Below are 20,422 nucleotides of genomic sequence, written 5' to 3' on the forward strand. Positions count from 1 at the left end.
ATTCCGGCTGCGAGCGGCCGGCCCGGCACAAAGTTGCCGCCTGCGCGCCCGTGGCGGTCGTGATAAATAACGCCGCGCCGCGAGAAGCGACGGGCGGGCCGCGCGCTGCACGCCGCGCCGTGTCGCGCTGAATCGCGCCACCGACGGGCACACGATCGTCGCTCGGGCATCACGAATCCCGCGTCGGACCTCGTGCTCTCCGGCTCTCGCGTACAAACCACCGGTACACGGGGCCGCAACACTTCTCTCGGTATCCACGTCGAACGCTCGCGGCGGAGCTCGTCCGATCGCTCGTTTCGTGCTCGCTCTAGTAAAACGGATATCCCGGGGACAGACACGCCGGCGGCGCGTGTGTGCATTTCTGTACGCTTCGTTTCTACTCGCTCGTAAATTGCGAAGGTTAGAGGGGCCCCGCGCGCCCGCCGCCGCCGCCGGGCTGAAATACTTATGCCGATATGTCGTGTGAGCGGGCCGACGAGCTGGAAAACGACGTCCCGGCAATATCACGCCGCGGCGAGCGCTCGTTCCAGTTCGCATGGAACGTCCTGCATGGCGACGTGAATACGACGTTGCGTGACAGCCGACTCGTACGCTTTGCTCCGTCGACTTTATCGGATGTAATATCGGGGCCCGGGGAGGGCGCACCACCGTGATGGTATCATCTGCCGCTGTGCTTAAAGCCGTCAGGTTGACTCAAGATCCGCGCACACTTTTATGGCGATCTCCTTAGGTTTTATTGATGATTAAAAGCTGCCTCGGCCGGAGTCCCCTTTCAGGGAACTTGACAAGTTGGACGGTTTATGTCAAGTCCAAGTCATAAAATTAATTCAAACCTTATTTTCGATAAGAATAAAGCAAAAGTAGAGACTATATACCTAATTAATTTGCAATTATAATTTTTTTACTCCGTCGCCACCGCAGTTCACGTCATAAAAAAGAAAGAAAAATTATAAAAAAACCTTTTTTCAATCAATGAAGAGTCTTATTTGTTAAATACACGCGATGTACGTCTACAACGTATGCCTATACTTTCCGAAATATTCATTTTTCGTCGCACACGTTCCCCATGTGATGCCGCAAAAATGTGCATTGAGTGAGAAATGTAGAAACCGTCCCGGCGAAAAAGTATCGATATATTGAACTCAATTGTTCATTCATGCACAGGCGGTTTTTGTGCTTTATAAAGATGCAGCATCATTTCGTGTCATTGAAAAGTGTCAACGGAATCAGTTAAGCCGTCAAAAGACCTGTCGACCGACGGCCCGGTTGAAAGGTTTCGAGAAATCGGCCCGTCCGTCAAGCGAGGGCGGATCGTTGGAGATCCATTACCGAACAATGTCCGGTGATTAGCAAATGCCAGTGATGCTAACGACAAGCAAACAAATCATGGCTTATCCCGGATTACGTCTCCCCAAGGGATACTTAGTTGCCACGACCGGGGTCTATACCCCGGAGCCTAGTTCCGAATATTATACACCCGCCTGTCACTTCCCTCTGCTATGGCTTATGCCACACGAACTCCTCCTTTAACCTGTCAGGTGAGAGACGCCGTACCAGTTATCCGATGGAGAGAAGCCTTGACGAACGCCATCCGCAAGACTGGCTCTTGTTCGATCACCACAAAAGAGAGAACGCTTGCCTCTGTATCCGTCGACGTACCTTTACGACGAACAGAGTTTGGCAAAAGGATAATCGACGGTGTAAGCTGATGGTTTACACCGAAAGGCGTTGCGCGTCATTACGGGCCGCCCAGAAATTAACGTGCGCGAGCTTTACGCTCGTTTACCTAACATTGCACGATATAGCTTTTGCAGCGTCATTTTTGTAAAAGTCATTTTATAGTTTTTTCGTTCCCTAAAAAGTTTTAATTTAGTTATTTAGAACGTGATCAAGCTACTTATATACAAATATATTTCTAATGAACAAAACAGATATAAAATTATTTTGCGTGTACATATTTTACATTAAATATTAAATTACTATTGTATTTTATTGAAGCATAACTGAATAGAGTTAATTTAAAGTCCGATCGTTCTACCAGCCAACTCCATCGAGTTTATGCAGAAGCAACCTAGTTGGAATATCTTTCGGTAGATCGTACAGGCTTGGCGAGCAAGTTTCTCGCACTAGAGCTTTCAAAAAATTAAAAAAAAAAATAAAAAAAAGGCGCAATTTAATAAATTTGTGTGATCTTTCTGTTATCTTTCTGTGATCTTTTTTACGTAATCGTTTCAAGTGTGTACGCACGCACTACCGTGCGATACCTTTCAAAAAACATTTTAAAACCGCTTGTATAAATGCTTAGTCACGTGTCTCTGAAACATTGTCGGCGTAATTTTAATAACAATAAGTTGAATGGTGCGTGTCCGCGTAAGGTTAACACAGTCATCTCAAAGGCTGCTCTGTCAAATACGCCAAGGTAAAGTGGCAAGCTAAACGAGAGCCGTAAATGTAATATGTATTATGCGTATGGAGATAATATAGAGCCCCGGGGAGAGGTGGTGGCTGACTGAGTTTATTTCGAAAGACAACAATAGAATGCATCGGTAGAACGTATTGTATGCAGGAGGGCGCGGTATGGCTCACAATGCCTGCTGCATTATGTATCGCATGCTGGTGGTTATCTCTGTGTGTTGTAATCCTAAACAACCGTCCATACACGCACTCTGTGCGGCGTCCGTAGTGCCAATGGCGTAGCTATGCCTCTGCGTCATAACATAGTATCCGAATGAAGAGGACTCGTTATGCAACGCGTGTCTCCCCCCGAAATTTAAGTCCTATTAATAAATTCTGCCAAAAGTATGACTTCGACGGGAGTAAAGAGAATAAATTTAATTACATTACAATAAAATTAATTATTATTCAGTTTTTAATTATATGTATATAATTATATATAAATAATTATGAAATTTATGTCTCAAGAATAAATTTTGTAGTCGAAAGTCTTTTGTTACGTAAAAATTTCAATTTTAAAAACCTTTGATTTTTTTTTGTGTTTGCTCTTTCTTTTAAAAAAGAAAAGAATGTGTACTAAAAAAAAAAACTTTGAGAATAACTTAGTGAAAATTTATATCGGTTTAAATAAATAAAGTGTATAAATTCAAAAGCAGAATGCAATAAAATATTCACTCTTCGATTTTATGAGGTTTTATCACGTAATGAGATACAATCTTCCTGCTAGTATCCTCTAGGCAATAAAGAAAAAAAAAAAAAGAAAAAAAAAAGAGAAAAAGAAATCAGCCACTTTCGAATTCCAGAATAAAGTCAAGAATAACGGTCGATAGGTCATTCTGTTTCGAACAAACTTGAATTGGCCCCAGTTGAAATCCCTCCGTCCATTTTCGAGCGGCTCTCTTTCGGATATATTTAAAGACGCACCAATCCCGCACGTGCTTTCGCGATCGGACAATGTCACTCGAAGATTGGTCGCAAGGGACCGACAATTTTAACCTCGGCAAATCCTCTTCTGAAAGTATAGAAACGATCCAATCAATGCCATTGCTATCCGCCGTTTTTCCGTGACGGTTATCCCTCGTCCATGGTCTCTTCCCACTCAATAGATTTCGTACAATTTGTATCTCCGTCGGGGGTCTGTCTTCGGCCATCGATTTTTGACAAAGTACATACGACGGTTCGAGTGGCGAAACGGATGCATATATTTGCCGCGCACAAAAGCAGACGTATCCTTCTGCCGATAATCGCACCTGCGAGGGTTCGCGGCATGTAATGCAGCTTTAAGTTAATCTACTGCGCGTAGCGCGGGCCCGATCTCCCCGTCTTATTTAAAAGGAGACGGTGCGGAGGCACTCACCCAATAACACCGGGGTGAATCCCCACGTTAAAAAAAAAAAAATAATAATAAAAAAAAAATTGTTTCAGATTAATCCAACGCAAAACCTCGTCCTGCAAGGCGTCGCTCTTCGTAACGGTACCGAGTTTTGTAAGACAGAAACGGCAAATCGAAGCTAAAGGAGATGTCTTCAACATTGACGAGCCGAAGAAAAAAAATAAGAGCAAGCGAGAGAACGAGATACGGGAAGGTAAGTAAGAACAATATTTTGAACAGCAATCCGAATGAAAGAAAACGAACGGATAAATCTGAGCGCACGGGAACATCGTCCGCCAGCTGGTTTCCGTCACTCATGCGGTCTCTTTGATCTCTCTCGCGTGTCTATCGTGCACTTAGGCGCGTTTTCTCAACTTAATTTCGATCTGTGCGAAGCACACTCTAGTGGTACGCTTCCGCCGCGCAAAAATGTCCGAGCCAATGGATCGTGTTGATTTAACTGAGATTTCGCAGTACCGGATATATCTGTGAATACGTAGAAGTTCTCTCTTTAGGTCTCCTTCATTCTTTCGCTCTCTATTTCACAAATACATCTCATGTAAATTATTATCACAGTATTAAAATAACAATATTTTCAGCAAGTATTAAATAGTATTAAATAGAGAACAAATCAAACATATCCAATTAATACATTTTTACAAAAACGAAAGAAAAAATTTATATCTACGTATAGATATATATTATAAACGAAATAAAACATTTAGAACAGTACAAATATAGTAACTGCAGCCACTTTATAAATGTCAAGGTTAAGACACTGACGTTGCTGCCAAAAGTATTTTTAATAGTGACACCTGTTTACTATTTTGTGTTTCACAGTATTACATTTTTTAACGCGTGGTATAAATAACGAAACGCACAACGATACCGTCCTGCAGTCGTTGTCGCGACGCGCATTAAGAGACAAATTACTTGGCTAATGGATACGTTACAAAATCAAAGGCGCGCAATGCCGACACTCCTGCGTCCCCTAATTAACTCTCTTTCTCAGTCTTTAAATATGGAATGTCTGCTGGCAGCTATGTGGAACGTCGCTGTGCAATGTCGCTGACGTCCGAGGAGACACAAAACATGCCGGACGCAGGCGCGCCATTTATCATTCCTACAATTAAGGTCGAATTTGTGACAGCCACTTAACGGAATAATGCATCTAGGTCTGGGACTGGTTTTTGGCTTCTCTTAATAGTGCAAAGAGACGTTGCGCGGAATATAAATGCCGCGGCATCGGCCCCGGCTGCGAGAGTTGGGCGAAAACGGGTTTCGAATCCCACGTTTCGCGGGAGCCTGCCGCGTGATTGATACGGCTCGAAGTCGTAAAGAATGCCGCTGCAGCTAGAGCGACGTAATTGTTACGCGCGTCCGAGCGCAATAAAGCCGTTTCGCAACCCGGTTGAAAAATATTCGACGCGGAGCGAAGCCACTTTCGCGAATATTCGGGATAATTGAAGATAAATTATCGAGCGCTTGCCAGGCCGTAACGGACAATTAATCTGCTCGACGACGTACTATTACGAGCGAGATTTCGCGGCGCGGAGCGTCGAGTCATCGGGGGCTCGCGCGCAGTCTGAAATATAAACCGCGCAGTGAGAATACGCCAACAAAACGCGGTCCATTAACATAATGCATATCAGCTACGGGAACGTCGCACAAGTCCGCGGGCGACGGAAGTGGTGTCACGCTCTCTAACGTCACAATGGTTCATAAATAAGTTTCAGCTGTGCCGAAACCTCTATTCACCTAAAAATCACAATGCCGCGGTGTCACGAGACAGCATCGAATTTACGGTTCGTTTAACAGCCCAACGGGAACGCGGGCCCGTTCGACGGGAGGTCGATGAAAAACACGCGCGCGGATACAATTGCATCATTTATTTTCAAGTTTTATGTAGCTACGTGCCAACAGCATTAAACAGGATCGTTATACAATAAAGTTCGCCCGCAGATCTGTGCGGCGGGGTAGAACAAAAAAAAAATATATATACATATGTAACGAAATTCCAAAATTGTTGCTTCTATCTGATCCAGACTCGAATATACAAAATGCGACGTAATCAGATTTTATTACAAAAAGCGGGCGTTAAAAGCAAAGCGTGGCGAATTAAAACGTAACGAGTAACAGAAATACGAATAATTCACATCGCATGGAGATTTGATAACTAATTTAACTTTAATAAGATACTTCGGTGAAGAGGGCAAGAAATACGCTCGCGTGGTAAAAGGGCCAATCCGGCGATGTCGTGCGCGAGCGTTACCCGCGACCGCAAGCCGCAGGGCAAACACGCCGGGGATATTTGTCGCGGTTGCGATTTTCGGCCTCTCGATCGCACGATAATGGAAAATGAGGTAACGATCGCGAAGCGTATCCGTCCTCGACACGACGGTGGCAGGGGGACGAGGGATGTTAGAGACGCCAAAGGAAATTCATGACGTCGCGTCGGATCGAAGCGCCGCGCCGCTATGATGGCTAAGCGTCGTAAGTCCGCTTCGTTCCCTTCGCCTTCGCATCGCCGCGCGCCGTGGCACGTCGTAACGAGGTACGAAGGAAGGCAGTCAAGCAGAGTCAGGCCAGGCACCAGGCGTCACGCCCGCCAGTCATCGAGCTCGTCAGTCGCCCACGAACGCTTATAAAGATTCTCGCGAGCAGAATGTAGATACGAGCTGTCAGCTCGACATGAAGCATGCCGCCGACAGCGCACGGACAGGCGGGACAGGCGGCGGAACAGGCGAATCTATCTCCTCTTTCTTTCCTTCTCTCTTTCTCTTTCCCTCTTTGTCGAGCTTGCTTCTTTCCCTGTTGCGCTTCTTGCTCCCCGTCAGCTGCCAGCTGAATCTGTCCTCCTTGTACTCCCTCTCTTTCTTCCCGTCGCTCTAACTCGGTTAAGCCGCGCGTTTCCGTCCTTTTGTCATCCCGCTTGTACTTCTCTTTCCTCCTCCTCCTCCTCCCCGCCCCCCCTCCCCGCGAAACCTCCGTCTCTTCTTTTCCACTCACTCACTTAAAGATTTCTTGAGATACTGAACTCTCATTTTCCGTTTTTTCCTATTTTTTTGCCTTCTGTTTTAACTGCATTAAACTTGGTCCGCTCCTCCCTGCCAGCCGCGGCTCCCTTTTTCGCCGTGCGCCACGGTTCTTTTCTTCGACAAGTGTTTATCCCGCGTAGCGCATTCGCCTTTTGCTGTCGCAATCCCCGTTTTCGACTCCTTTTTCCGTGCACCACCGGCCGCGCACTTTGCTTCCTCCGAGCTATCCCGATTTCTTTCCCTCTATAATAGCATGTTGTCTCGAATAGCGACTCGGTTTAATTCGAGATTCTATCTCGCGCACGCCTTTGCTAAATTTTTTTTTTTCCAGCTCGTGCGCGGCATACGACGCAATTCTCCACCGATCGTTACGCTCCGTAAATCTACCGCGGCGAAAAGTATGTCGCGAGGGCCTCTCCTGAATTAGTTTACCTGCCCGACGCGGGGGAATCTGTAAAAGGTCAACGTCTCGGCGGATCTTTTTGGATACGTACGAGTCGACTTTTGACGACCACCGTGCTCGATTTGTTAACACTTCCGGCTGCTCCGAGCGCTGTGGAGTCGATGTACCGTTTGGGCACGTGGGTCGAAAACTAAACTCTCGTGAATGGCAACCTTTATTTGATATTCATTTCGACGCTTTCGGAGGCGGTCCGCTGGGAGAGAATTCGATATTGTTTCTTCTTCTTCTTTTTTTTCTCTCTCTCTCTTTCTCTCCTACGTAGCCGGTTTTAAGAAAACAGTCCAATGATTTATCAGCCAGTCAATTGACAACGGCAAAAAACGACGCGGTTGTTCACAGATATGCGTTTATTGCGCGATGTCCTACTGGATGATGAGGAAGAACACGTTGCACTTTCAGCTTGTCTAGCGGATATGAGATAAGCCAGACGTATTTCCATAAACGGAACGTCGCCTCCGCATTTTTCTACTTACGGCGAACGCCACGTTTACGTCGTGACTTCCGCTCCAGGTGTTGAGCAGCGCGACGCCAACGCGAAAATGGAGTTATTTTGCGCCGAGTTTACGAGAATCGTTTCAAAGAAACCTCGCAGAATAGCATCTATCTGCGTATCGTTCGGCCCGACGGCTCGCACTCGCGTCGCATCTCTCTCTCTCTCTCTTTGTCTCATTTCTTTTTAAATGTCGGGATTCAGAATCGTGTGACGCGCGACACGGCAAATGGTAATTGATTTTTACCCCGATTCCGTCTTCGGCGTGCACGCTGACGCGATAATGTCAAAGCTGATATATCGGCGAACTAAATCATATTTAATGTTACTGATGAATATAAATGAGATAATTTAACGCAGCTTGAAATATCCTCTTCACGAATAACTGACATCTCGCAAGAAATATTTCTCAGCTCATATATAACTAAAGTAAGCGCAAAACTTGAAATCCGCAGCATTTCATGTAATGTTCTTATCTACATTTTAAAACAGAAAGAAAGAGAGAGAGAATCAGAAAGGAGAAAGGGCGAGAGAGCAGAGAAAATCCTTTTCTTATTTCTAAGAGAGAACTTACAATCTCCAAGATTTTTTTTTTAATAGAGAATACCTAGTATATCTTTTCTTTGCCAGGATACAATAGAGATTAAATGAAATGTCCCGACCTCAATAAGAAGGAAAATGTATTATGACGTAATTTGATGCTCATGACCATTCACAGTTCTATTTTACGTTCTGTAACATTATCTTTTCGTCCGATAAAAATCAAAGATCTTCTCACATGTACATTGTTACCAAGTCTTTCACGATCTGTTTCCATAATGTGAGTGTTCTAATAAAACTCGTACATTTTTTAAAATAATTTAAATGTAAAAAATTTTTTTCAATCGTGACACAGTTTTGAATATTACGCTGTTTTCGGAGGGGAACAAAAAAACCTTTATAAAGTCGCATTTAAATGCGAATGTTGCGCCTCGGAACGTTACATTGTTGATTGTCAGTGGAAATTTATTCGGCCTGTCTGTCTGAGTTACGAGTAGAAAGCTCGATAAGGCAAATCGTGCGAGCGGTACTAAAATAGCTAGGTATATTTATGATATTCATTACAATTTTATCTAATCGACTCGGGTACCATTAATTATTACTAGCCGCGAACAATTACGCTTCGTGCATGTCTTCCTGAAACTTTCTACGGAACGTAAGCAGTTGCACATGCGTCACACCGAGCGATTTTATAACTTATGAAAGCACGTTTTCTTTTTCCCTTTTTTATTTTTTCTATTAATTTGTGTCTTTCATTAATTCGCTTTGTAGAAATCATATTATGTGACAGATATACACCTTGTGATATTTTCGAAATATTTAAAACAATTTCCACGTAGTTTAAGACGCGCGTCACTTTTGCTATTTAATTAATCGCTTTTTCGGTCTACAAAAAGACGTTTGTACTTAATTAAGAAGGATCGCAGAATGTTTTGAAGAAATAATTGGAATTAATTTATATCGCGGGGACGAAATGGCAGCGGCGAAGAAACGATTAAGTAATGCCGTGTGACAGCAAGCCGGATGAATAATTCGCGTATCATTTCGCTCCATATCGTTTCGTATTGCTCCTACGTCAGTCCGTGCCATCTCATTTCGCGTTAGGTTGTTTCGTATCACCGCCACGTCACTTCGCGTCACTGGCACGCCAGTTCGTATCACTCTTATGTCATTTCCTATCATTTTCCCGTCATTTCATATCCATCGTTACATTATATGACGGTTGGCAGACAGAGGAGAAGCAAAGAAAGAAGAATGACTGACGGAAAAATAACACAAAAGAAATCTTTTTTTTTTTTTTTTTTCACGTCAGAGTCACATGAATTTTAATAATCGGAAGATTAATAATGGCAACGAGTAAGTACGAAGGAATGCGATTAATATGCAGAATTATTAGACTTATCGGGATCGGTGATGGCATTTCTCATCCGGAAATTAACGTTGACGGGATAACACGTGGCAGGCAAAAAGTTTTTCGACGGTATTTACTTAGGACATTTCTGGTAAAAGTACGAAAGAAGAGATCGGCCTGTAATAACTGACACCGGCATACGTATTGCATATGTTTCATTCGTTTAGTTTTCAATTTTGCGAAAATGCAGGCTGCAAAATCAATCGAGTACGTGCGCGTTTTAAAAGTAGGTACACATGTAACTTTTAGTACATCAGCTCGATATATTAAACGATGCTTTACCGATTCCCAGGTAATCAAGGAGACGGGAAAAAAAAAAAAAATCGGTTAATGTCAACCGCAGACCGCATGTATCCTCTTTTACGTCGAAACGCGAGAGCGGGCACGACGATGGGAAATTTGATGCCCGATTAACCGCGCGCGGGCAATCGATCATTCCCACGTCGATCAAAACCGGTCCGCGAACGATCGGCGAACAATCGCGGCGGCGAGTTGTAGCCAATCGATTTACTCCCGATATGCGGACGTGCGATTCGTCGGGTCGCGAGGGAATTAATCTTCGTGTTAATTAGTCAACGATCTCGCGTAACGGCGATCCGCCGCGAAGGAAAAACACCTCCCCTACCTCCCTTCGCCGCTTTTATCATTATCACTTACCATTATCGTTATCCGCGCTATTACTCACGCAACGGAGCACATGTGCCGCGCACGGGCGCAATAATAATCTTGATTGTCTCCGGGCACCGGCCACTCACGCCACTTCGCGCCACCACGTCCAATTATAGTCGCATAAGGGTTGCTGTCGGTGACGGTAACAATGTCGTTGCTGACATTGCCAAATGGTCGTCTTCGGTCGCCGTCGGGCTCCAGGATAATGCCGGCCGACTCGCGAATTAATTGAATCAAATCGATAACTTCCGAGCGTATTTACGATCCGGAGATCAGCCGTGTCGCAAGCTGCGGCCCCACGCGTTCTCTCCCGCTCAAGGAATTAATATTTCGTAAGCAAGTGAATAATGACCGTGCCGCGGGCTTCTCCGTTAATGGTTATCACGTATCCGGACTTTGATAAGAATTTATATTCTCGCAGTGACCGGCCGCGAGGGGGTGAGGAAAATTTAATTTTATGCGTATCGATAAAATTATTCACTTGCAGCCGGTGGTAATGTAAGCATATATTGAAAAGTTGTTAAACATATTAATTACGATAACCCGTTATTTATAGTCGACGATTGGGAATTTATACGCGTGGCGCTAACAAAACTAGTTTCCCCGCTACGAAATCAACGATTTTGCGTGTCGTAAAAGAACTCGAGAGACATATAAATTGCACTTATATCCTCAACCGCGGGAAATATCGTAATAAACAGCCCTCATTTTCTTATTTCTAAACAAAACAGAAAATTACCGTCGTCTCGCTAGTTGGACTCGCGAGATGCAATCGTGTTTTCGTAAAAGTACGATCAAGCAGTACTTACGAGCGTGCATTTACGTACTACTGGGTGCTTAATCAAATTTATAAGATAAGAGCGTGAAACTCCGCTATCGAATGAAAGAAAGCTATTACATCTACTCGCGATGTGCTTTCGCGAGGGGCAACCGTTACGTCAAAGAGCCATCGCGGGTTACGTTTCCGCTGCACGGAACATAGCACTGACGACTGGCATGCAGAAGCGGCGAAAGGGGCGGCAAATACAAGGGGGAAACGAAGGGGAGAGGAGAGACTGGCAGAGGTAGGCACAGAGAGCGAATAAATAAAGCTATCTCGACTTGCGTTTATCATTCGCTATCCGAGCGGTCCTCGTAAATCTGCCCACCATCCAGCCAGAGCCAGCCGACCTTCCTACCAGCCCGCCTGTCTGCCCCCAGTCGATAAGAGTCGGCTACGGGCAATATGTTGCATCTCACCCTCGAACTGCGCTTCATAGCACGAGCGCAATTATGCTATACACCGTGAGAGAAAGAGAGGAGAAAGGTTTTAACCTCCGCGGCCGCATTCTCTTTCCTTCCCCCCTCGCACCTCCTCCTCTCTTCTCCCCCGCGTGCTGGTTACCTTATCTTAGAGTCGCCAGCTTCACCGCCCGATAAATAGTCAACGGAAGTCAGAGGCGTCGGCAGGCCGCGTAAGAGTTAGAGAACGTAACGATTTTATTTATTAATCAGATCGAAATATACTTTTTATACATTTGTTTATTAATTACTGCACGTCGCACGAGTTTTACGCGTTATACATACATCGCGCGCTCGTGTGCGATTACAGCTCGCTCACAATGCAGGAAGTAATTATATTTTATGGAACAGTTTAAAAAAAAAAAAAAAAAAGAGAACGAAAATTAATGAGGAATTCGCACGATGGATTCCTGTTGCGAGGAATTAAGAATTAGCGGCAGTTTGCGATTGACGTCAAGAATACACCGAGTGATCGAGAGTACGAGCATGGATGCATAAAAAAAAGAAAAAAAAAACCTAAACTGATACGATATTAATGCATATATGCGAGTGCAAGCGGTGTCTTCGACACGAAGATCGAACGGCGAACAATAGTACTGCCGGTGGAAGGTCGAATTAATTTTTAACGTCTGCTATTTAACTAATGAGATAACGATCGCGTACGGCGTGCGGAAATAATTACGCGAGTGTTCTGACGTATCAAAACTGACGAGACCGTTGCACAACGCAATAATTATATTAGCCGTGAGCACGATCTCTCCTTGTCTCTTCATCATCAAGATCGGCGCGAGTGTGAAATTACAATTGCAAATACATCACTTTCCGCATATAATCGGCGCGTATAAGTTCCACGGGAATTTTTTTTTTTTTTCTTGTTCCTTCCCTCGATCAGTCCCGCGCGCGCACACATTGTCATTAATTGTTTAAAGTCCTTGACTCACATTAAATGCTTCTGAGAATTAATGCCTTAAGCGTACGTTGATTTATCAAGTTTGATAATCTGATGTAGACGAGCGTGTACGCGCGCACCGACAATGAGTGTAATTACTTTTCCAACGTCACCGCTCGTTAGCTCGGCAGTACAATAGTTTTTTTTTTTTTTTACCATGTGCAACGTTGACCGGATGGTGTACGCCGCTCGACCATCTTCATCATCGCGCGGTGTCGCTAATTCGGATCCCGGAACGTCGACGCCGAAGCCCTTCTTTCTCTTCTTTCTCTCCGAAATGTCCTCGCCGATGTCTCGTTCCGTCACGCGTCACCAGCCATTTAAGACGCCGCGGCCAAACGCAACGTATCAGACGGACGTCCTACATCTGTAACAGATAAAACAGACTGCGTTAGGTCGACGCGCGAGCCATAAACGAGGAACCAGTCGAAAACGAGCGAACGGCAAAGGAGGCTGTAAACGAATTCGTCGCCGTCGGAGACACGTGGTGAGTCACTCGACAAACCGTCGATGTGTCGTCTCCGTATATACCCAGCTAAAAGACATCGCCTCCGTCATCGTCGTCGGGGGACAAATCGCGGTTGCTCGCGAGACCGCCAAAGCGAGAGAAAGAGAGTGTGTAAAACGCGAAGGCACGAGGGAGAGAGCAAATGAGACGAGAGGGCGAACCGCCGTGCCGCGACAAACCTTTCAGCGTTTATTTTTGTTCACTCCCGGAGCCGATGTGCGACTCGCACACGGTCGTCTTCACTCTCCGCCGCCTTCCAGCGCTGCGCCGCCAGCTTTTCAACTCCGGGCCGCGGTCCCACCAACGACGCGCGTTCGGTATATACGATCCAGTAAATTCTTTTTACAGCACGGTTAAATCAGCGTGAGATGAAAGGCAGGCCAGAACACGGACGGGAGATGATCGTCGGGGCTTTAATGCGAATGCCGCATTAGACGCGAGTCCGCGCGTAGCGGCGGAGTCTCTCTTCTTCTTCTGCGCCCCCCTTGGCGAAGCCCCCAGCACCTTAGCCGCGCGAGGGAGACGAGGAAAGGTCTCTTTGATCCGCTTAGGGCCGGGCTGTGCCGTCAAAGTAATCCGACAGTAGATTACTTTCAATATATGTGCACGGTGCCGATGCGGAACGCGGGACGAGGGGCGTCGACGCGGCGACGCTCGTGTACCCCGGTTGAACACGCGTGAGCGCGTATACGCGACCGGCGGCCGTATCTACCGTCGATTTATGCGGCCCCCGGCATCGCGATATCTCGCTCAAAGCGAGTCGTCGGCCATCCGGTTTCCTCCGGTCGACGTACGAAAATAGCGACCGGTATGCAGAAAACATCGCGTGCCCGCGCGATCTCTGCAGCCCACCGGCTGGCCGCGTCCCGCGTACCGAATTCTCGTGACTCGCGCGCGGAAACTGCGCCGAGAGATTTACATTCCGCCCCGGAGAGTAACGTCCGTATTACGCGCGACGTCCGGCGAATGCGTAATGAGACTAACGAGCGTCTAGATGCGTAATGAACGTTCCCCACACGCGGGCGGCATGCACATTATGGGTGTCGGCTCTCAAGTGCAATAATCGTGCTTCAAGTAGTCGGGCTTATTTATTCGTACGGCTGGTACTTTCGCGAGTACCATCCGGCGAGCCGTCCAAGCGCTATTCTCGCGAAATTTTTTATCGAGATATCGTTAAAGAAGATTATTCGTGGAGGAACGGCACCGCGGATTTTTGCTGCTAAATGCCTGGACATATTCGTATAAAAATTAACGAGACGCCACTCTCGCGGCGGGTTAATTTTTCACAAGCCTGCCGCTTTATCGTGTACAATTTAAACGAACGTTTTATCACGCGGCCGTTATTGTCAGAGGTAAAATCGTTGAGACGCGGCGCGTGTCATTTCGCGTTCGATCACAACGGCGTAACAAGCCGCAGATTAATTACGGTGTCGAGGTGAAAGACCGAAAGTACGTTCCCGAAGGCGACGTCGGTTCCGCCGGTGACTTTCACATCTCAGACTGCAACTGGCAACCCGTCAATTAGTGCCACCGTCGGTTGCCCTTAAGGCTCTCGCCGGGTACTCCGCTTTTCACTATTATCGCGAAGAATTACGACGCGTATACCTTTCAGGCGGCGAGTCCCGCTTCTGCTGAGCTCGGCCGTCTATTGCCTCGCTCGATTAACGGTCAATTTTGCTTGCAGGGTGGCCATTTATCGGAACACACGAGGAGGGAGAACCGAAAATATGAAATACGAGACACTCTGCATGGGCCTTCCAGAAACAACATATGGGACGTACACCGAATTCCGTGCCGATCTCGTAAAGCTCGTAAAGATATCGCGGCACCTTGCATAAACATCTTCAGAGTATTTTTTTTTCTTTTTTTTTCACGAAACATATTCGAAATATCAAACATTGTTTCAGCGGCGGAAAAAATAAAAAAGTTGCCGAATTAAGAATCCAAAATTTTCTTCCTAATTTTTCCAACGCGGCCCTCAATAGTTACGCGAAACTAATCGCGATAGATCGCTCGTTGATTATGAACGAGCAGCGTTCATTGGTACCTCATGCAGCCTGAATGCACGCCTGACATTAGACGCTAAGTGCGTACGTGCGCTTATTACGTTGGGAGTCCCGTTTTCGCGAGGGCTATTTACCTGTTGCACGCCCGATCAATTATCGATTAGACCTGCCGGCCGGATCGCGTTCGGGAGTTATGCGAAAGAGTCCGTCGTTTAGGCGCGGGAATACTCGGCGGGCATTCTACCGTAGTGGAAATAGAATATACCCGTGTCGAAAGAGCATTCGACGGGAGCGCGCGAGCGCCTGCAATCCCGAAATACTCGTCCCGCGCTGCTGGAGAATCGTGGAAATAGCGTACGGTCCGTAAAAGCTCCGGCGTACATAATCCGGGGCTATCAGCGGCGCGAGATAATCTCCCGGATAGAGGTAGAAGCGCCACGCATTGATGCCCGCTCGACGTTTTAAAGAGTATTTTATATACGCGGGGCATAAAGTACACCTGTCAGGCTGTACGGTTCGTTCATGCTGCGGCTACTTGCCCGTCGCCGGTTCGATTAACGGTCGATTAGGCCTGTCGGCCGGCCGTTAATGCGATACGGGAAGGAGCCGGAGATATGAAATGCGAGATACTTTACGATTCGAGATAACGTTATGAATGGTAACGAGCACGGCCCGCCTTCCACGGTGTACACGTGTATATCACTTCGCGCCCTCATCTCGCTTTAATCGAACGGAAACTAATGAAGCCAATATTGCGCCGTAATAAATTTGTCCAGTCGCCCGTGTCTATCGGATATACGAGCGCGTGATTCTCGCAGCGAAATATATATCTTAGCCCGGAAAGAAGGGAAAAAAAAAAAAAAAATGTCTTTCGTGCATGCGAAGTCGCGTATCGCGTGACGACTCTATAAAATGCCGCAAATAAAAACACGATAATAAGCGCGATATCTCGTTCTGCGGACTCGCACCGCAATCTGACCGCACCATCGAAACTTTCAGATGTAAATACATAATTAGCAATGAAAATAATTGTAATTATTTATGTATTCGTTAAGAGTATCGTTGTCCTGACGTGTATATATATATTATATATATTTCTTTTACCTAACTACCACGATTATTATATCTTAAATTACGTTCTTTATTAAAATGAATGGTGGTTAGTTCCGAGACACCCCGTACGTGCGGCTGCGCGCACACATGCAACCACGTGCAGGCCGATAAACAGCCGCTCGAAATAGCCCACTCTCTTCCAGTTCGAACGACGCGGTGCTCGAAATCAATAGATGAATGTTCGTTGACGTGGAATTATTATTATTAGCTTAATAAGACCTGCAGTTATTAGAGTCGTAAATTAAATTTATAAATATGCAAATGTGTGCAATATGCAAGGCGCTCGCTCGCTCTCGGGAAGGACGCTTTTAATATCAGGAAGCGTATCGCCACGTTCGATATGTATATAGATACTGGACGCTCAATTATAGCCAAATTATCGTAATTACCGATGGCTTAAGTGACTGTTTTAATAGCTACATATGTACTTGTCTGTAATAATAAATGTCGAACTATGTTATGCAAATTTGCGTCTATTTATTTCCCTATGCCCTGCCTAGGATGCACGCGCACGCACATATTTATTAAACGCTCGTATGTAATTGCGGAAACTTTTCACATGAAAGAAATTCAAAAGCGACACGTCAAATATATTTTTAACCCTCTGCGCTCGATATCGAAATTGCTGTTTCGCGCGGTAAATTATAATATTAATAACGAAAAATTCATAAAGGGGATTAAACATTGACGGTATTTAAAATGCAAAACGATCACACACAAATGTTTCGCGGGGCGAATGTCATTTACAAATTGTTTTTCTAAATATTTGCTAACGACACGCGCTGGGCAGCGCCTGCAAAATTATTTACAAATGATAATATTAAAATACGATTGTGTTTTCGAATTCGTTTAATTAGGTGTAAATGAGAAGAAATAAAAAAAAAAAAAAAAGAAAGAAAGTAGCTTGTCTAGAAAACATTCGATCCAGCAAGCGCTTTCGCGCACTATTTTACCACATGTTGGAATTAATTTCCTGATTATGTGATATACGCCTACATGAAACACGCTATGCATATGAAAGAGCAGCTTAAGCGGAGTACAATAGTTGAGGCACTTTCCAGCCGTGATAATGCTTTCGGCTGAGTTATTCCGTAATTTTCACGAAATTGTCCCGGAACATGATTTGTAGAGTTATTAAGATTTAGTGAGATTAGAGAACCACCCGCGTTAGGAACACCGCCGTTATAAGGGCGGACTAAATACGACGGCGAGTTTAAAGCAGCCCGCCACCGTGGCGGAAGATACTAACTCCGCGTTACTTCAGAATGGTGACGACGGATATTGAAAATAAGCAGGAAGCTCCTTTTAACATAAGCCCGCTTGGATATTACCGAGTCCCACGGTATCAGTAGCCCAAGAGTGCCCTGATTCTTTTTGTTTTCTTTTTTTTCTTTATTTTTCTTTACGCGAAGAGCGTTGACGTGGACGACTACTTTGAGAAGATTAATCATTAGACTCCAATGGTTGGAGGAACATTTACGGAGAGACGAGACGGGTTCGCATCGCGGGTGCCGAGTTGTCGCGACACGGTATAGCCAGCATCCCCCCCGGACGTTGTGCCCGCTCCACGCAACGCCACGCCGTATCTTGTTCTTTGTTTAACTCCTTTCTCACCTCCTCACGCCGAGCGGAACGAACGTATTAGGTTATGGACCTCGCTTTTCCAGGCGCGCAAGTTATAAATGGCCGTTGCACGCCGAGCTGAAACGTATATACGCCGGGAGAGCGCACCTCGTATCCTCCATCTCGCCGCCGCGGCGCGTTAACGCCGCGAGCGGGAGGAGGACCGAGCGAGGGCTGGGAGCGCGGGACTAGTCGACGTAGTCGATGGAGGCGCGCGGGCCAGCGGACTCGGATTTATGAGACCGTCATATTTCGCAAGTTGCGAGCCGGTAATTCCTGGCCGTGCCGGCGATTTATGGCCGCGGTGTGTCCCGCCTGCGCCATTAATCCTTCCCTTTCGCCCCGAATCGAACTTCCACCTATCCTCCACGCCGCCCTCTCCCCTTTCCCCGGCCCTTCCTCCCGCGGATCCCCATCGCTTCTCCGCTACCTAAAACCCCCGGTCGCCGTACACGCTATTTCGTGTAGTATGAGCGAGCGACAACGGGAACTAATCAGTTCTTTTCGTCGCCTCGTATGCACCCGACCAACCTCGCCTCTTTTCTCTCTCTCTCTTTTTCTTTTTTTTTTTTTTTTAATTATTTCTTTTCCTTCTTTTTATCTCTTTTTTTTTCTTTTATCTCATCGACCGGCGGAGAATTAACGGGTCTGATCAAATGACTTGTGATTTTAGTGGAGTCGGATGAAATAATAGAAGCGACATTGTTTCGCTCTTTTCGGTCTCGGCCGCCGAATTCTATTTTTTTTTCTTCCCTCGGGATCACACATAATCCGGAAGTTTTATTTCGCGCGATCGTCCGCTAATTCTAGTTTCAGCGTGCTGCGAGGACGGAAAAAAAAAAAAAAAAAAAAGAAGAGCGTGACGTTCGAGAACGGTTTGATCCCACGTTACGCTCGCCTTTTTAGCAGTCGAGAAATATAAGCGGATAGCGGTGGAAATCCAGCGGTTGGGATTATCAAAGGCTTCTATCATCACGGCGGATCATTAAGGTAACGTACCCCGCCGTGGGCGATTTTCAACGAGCGCGATGGAGATTATAGGCTTGCGCGCGAGCCACTAAAAACGTCCCTACGCCAAGACGTGCGAGATCGCGGAACACTTCGTGACGTGTTAATTACGCGTTACGCCATCGCCGCGCGCGTCCAGAGGCCGTAACGCCGGGTACGCGTATCGTCTTTGAGAGTTTCACCTCTCGGTCCCCCTCATCGCGTATTCATTGTCGCGCCAGAATCGCTACAGAAATTGATCCACCTCGTCGCACGGCAGGTTCATTAACGTGAAATAAAATTGACAAGGAGGGAGAGAACTTTATCTGCTGTAATTAACGGCCGGCGCTTTTCTCGCTCGACGACTGATAAGATACGGAGGCGGATAAATCGGCAAGATATACGTTTCCACGATCTTTCTATTTCTCTCGCGCGCGTAACCGCTTAAAGCGCCTCGATCACTGGTCAAGCGGATGAATATCAATTAAAGCAACGATACATATTCGATTAGCTGCTCCAATCCTTATTTCACTCTTCGGTAATCGTTATTATAAATTAACACGGGATACGTGTGCAATTAAAAATTCTATATTTAACCATGCGGAAAATAATTCTCTCCGCTCGCTGATCTCGCCGCTGATACATTTTTTAGAGCTTTCATCGTCGGTATAAGCTGTCATGTCCGTTTTACTTCACTGCTTAATTGCTCGTAGACGCTAATATCGTAGTCGCGGTACAGTTTATCAGTATACGTTTCACAACGATAATTTATGCTTGTAAAAGTCTCATAATTAATTATAGGACTGTCAGGTCGATTCATTAGTTGCGTAACTACAATCAATTCAATCGCGCCGCTGCGAAACGAATCGGAAAGGTTTCATCATCTCCTTAAACACTTGTTTTCCATGTGTGTGCATAAAGATCTTCTCTCCTAAATTTATATATACGTACTATATCGCGTATACGAATAAATTAACGATAAAATTCTTAAGACGTAACGAGAGCTTTGAAGCCCGCGGATCTCAACCGAGTGCAATTCGGAATCTAGATACAGCTTCTTACGACGAGAAGGCTGTTAACAAAACGAAAAGAAAAATTCGAATAATATTATCTTAACCGTGTAATTAGAAAGACGCGGTTGCGCCACGATTACGATCGTATCGCAATTCCGCGAAGGGCGAGAGGGAGAGAGAGAGAGAAAGGGAGAGAGAAGAAGCGAGTCTGTCGACCAACGAAATAATTAATCTCGATCGGGAGTTGTCGGCGCCCCTCGCAGAAACGAAGAGACCAAAGAGGAGCCGGTTGCACGTCAAGTATGCGCGGAATGAAAACTGTCAGTGGCCTGACACGACGGTCTGGTTGGGGGCGACAGCTCGCTAAATGCACAACCACCCCGCCTGACTCTATCCAACGTCTACATACCATCCCGCAGCCGCCGCCGCCGCCGCTTCTACCATCCGTAGCTGGAAAGCGCGGCGGCGAATATTGTAGTCCGCGCGTCAGAATGCATGCGGAAAA

The 20,422-nt window shown here is 46.0% G+C and overlaps 2 long non-coding RNA genes across 3 annotated transcripts in view; one reads left to right on the plus strand and one right to left on the minus strand.

The window, feature by feature from the left end:
* Positions 1-16,856, plus strand: part of LOC139108286 (uncharacterized) — a 58,475-nt gene extending 41,619 nt beyond the window's left edge. Inside the window, exons 2-3 of the long non-coding RNA XR_011546637.1 lie at positions 3,880-4,040; positions 14,860-16,856. This is a non-coding gene — a long non-coding RNA (uncharacterized lncRNA). The remainder of the gene's footprint in view (positions 1-3,879; positions 4,041-14,859) is intronic.
* Positions 1-20,422, minus strand: part of LOC139108285 (uncharacterized) — a 152,310-nt gene that overhangs the window by 18,921 nt on the left and 112,967 nt on the right. Inside the window, exon 6 of one of the 2 annotated variants that reach the window (XR_011546636.1) lies at positions 12,824-13,034. This is a non-coding gene — a long non-coding RNA (uncharacterized lncRNA). Of the gene's footprint in view, positions 1-9,223; positions 13,035-20,422 lie in introns of those variants that run through there. The other variant, XR_011546635.1, reaches the window with a different exon arrangement.

Source organism: Cardiocondyla obscurior, linkage group LG14 (assembly GCF_019399895.1).
Source record: "Cardiocondyla obscurior isolate alpha-2009 linkage group LG14, Cobs3.1, whole genome shotgun sequence".
Taxonomy (NCBI): Eukaryota; Metazoa; Arthropoda; class Insecta; order Hymenoptera; family Formicidae; genus Cardiocondyla; species Cardiocondyla obscurior.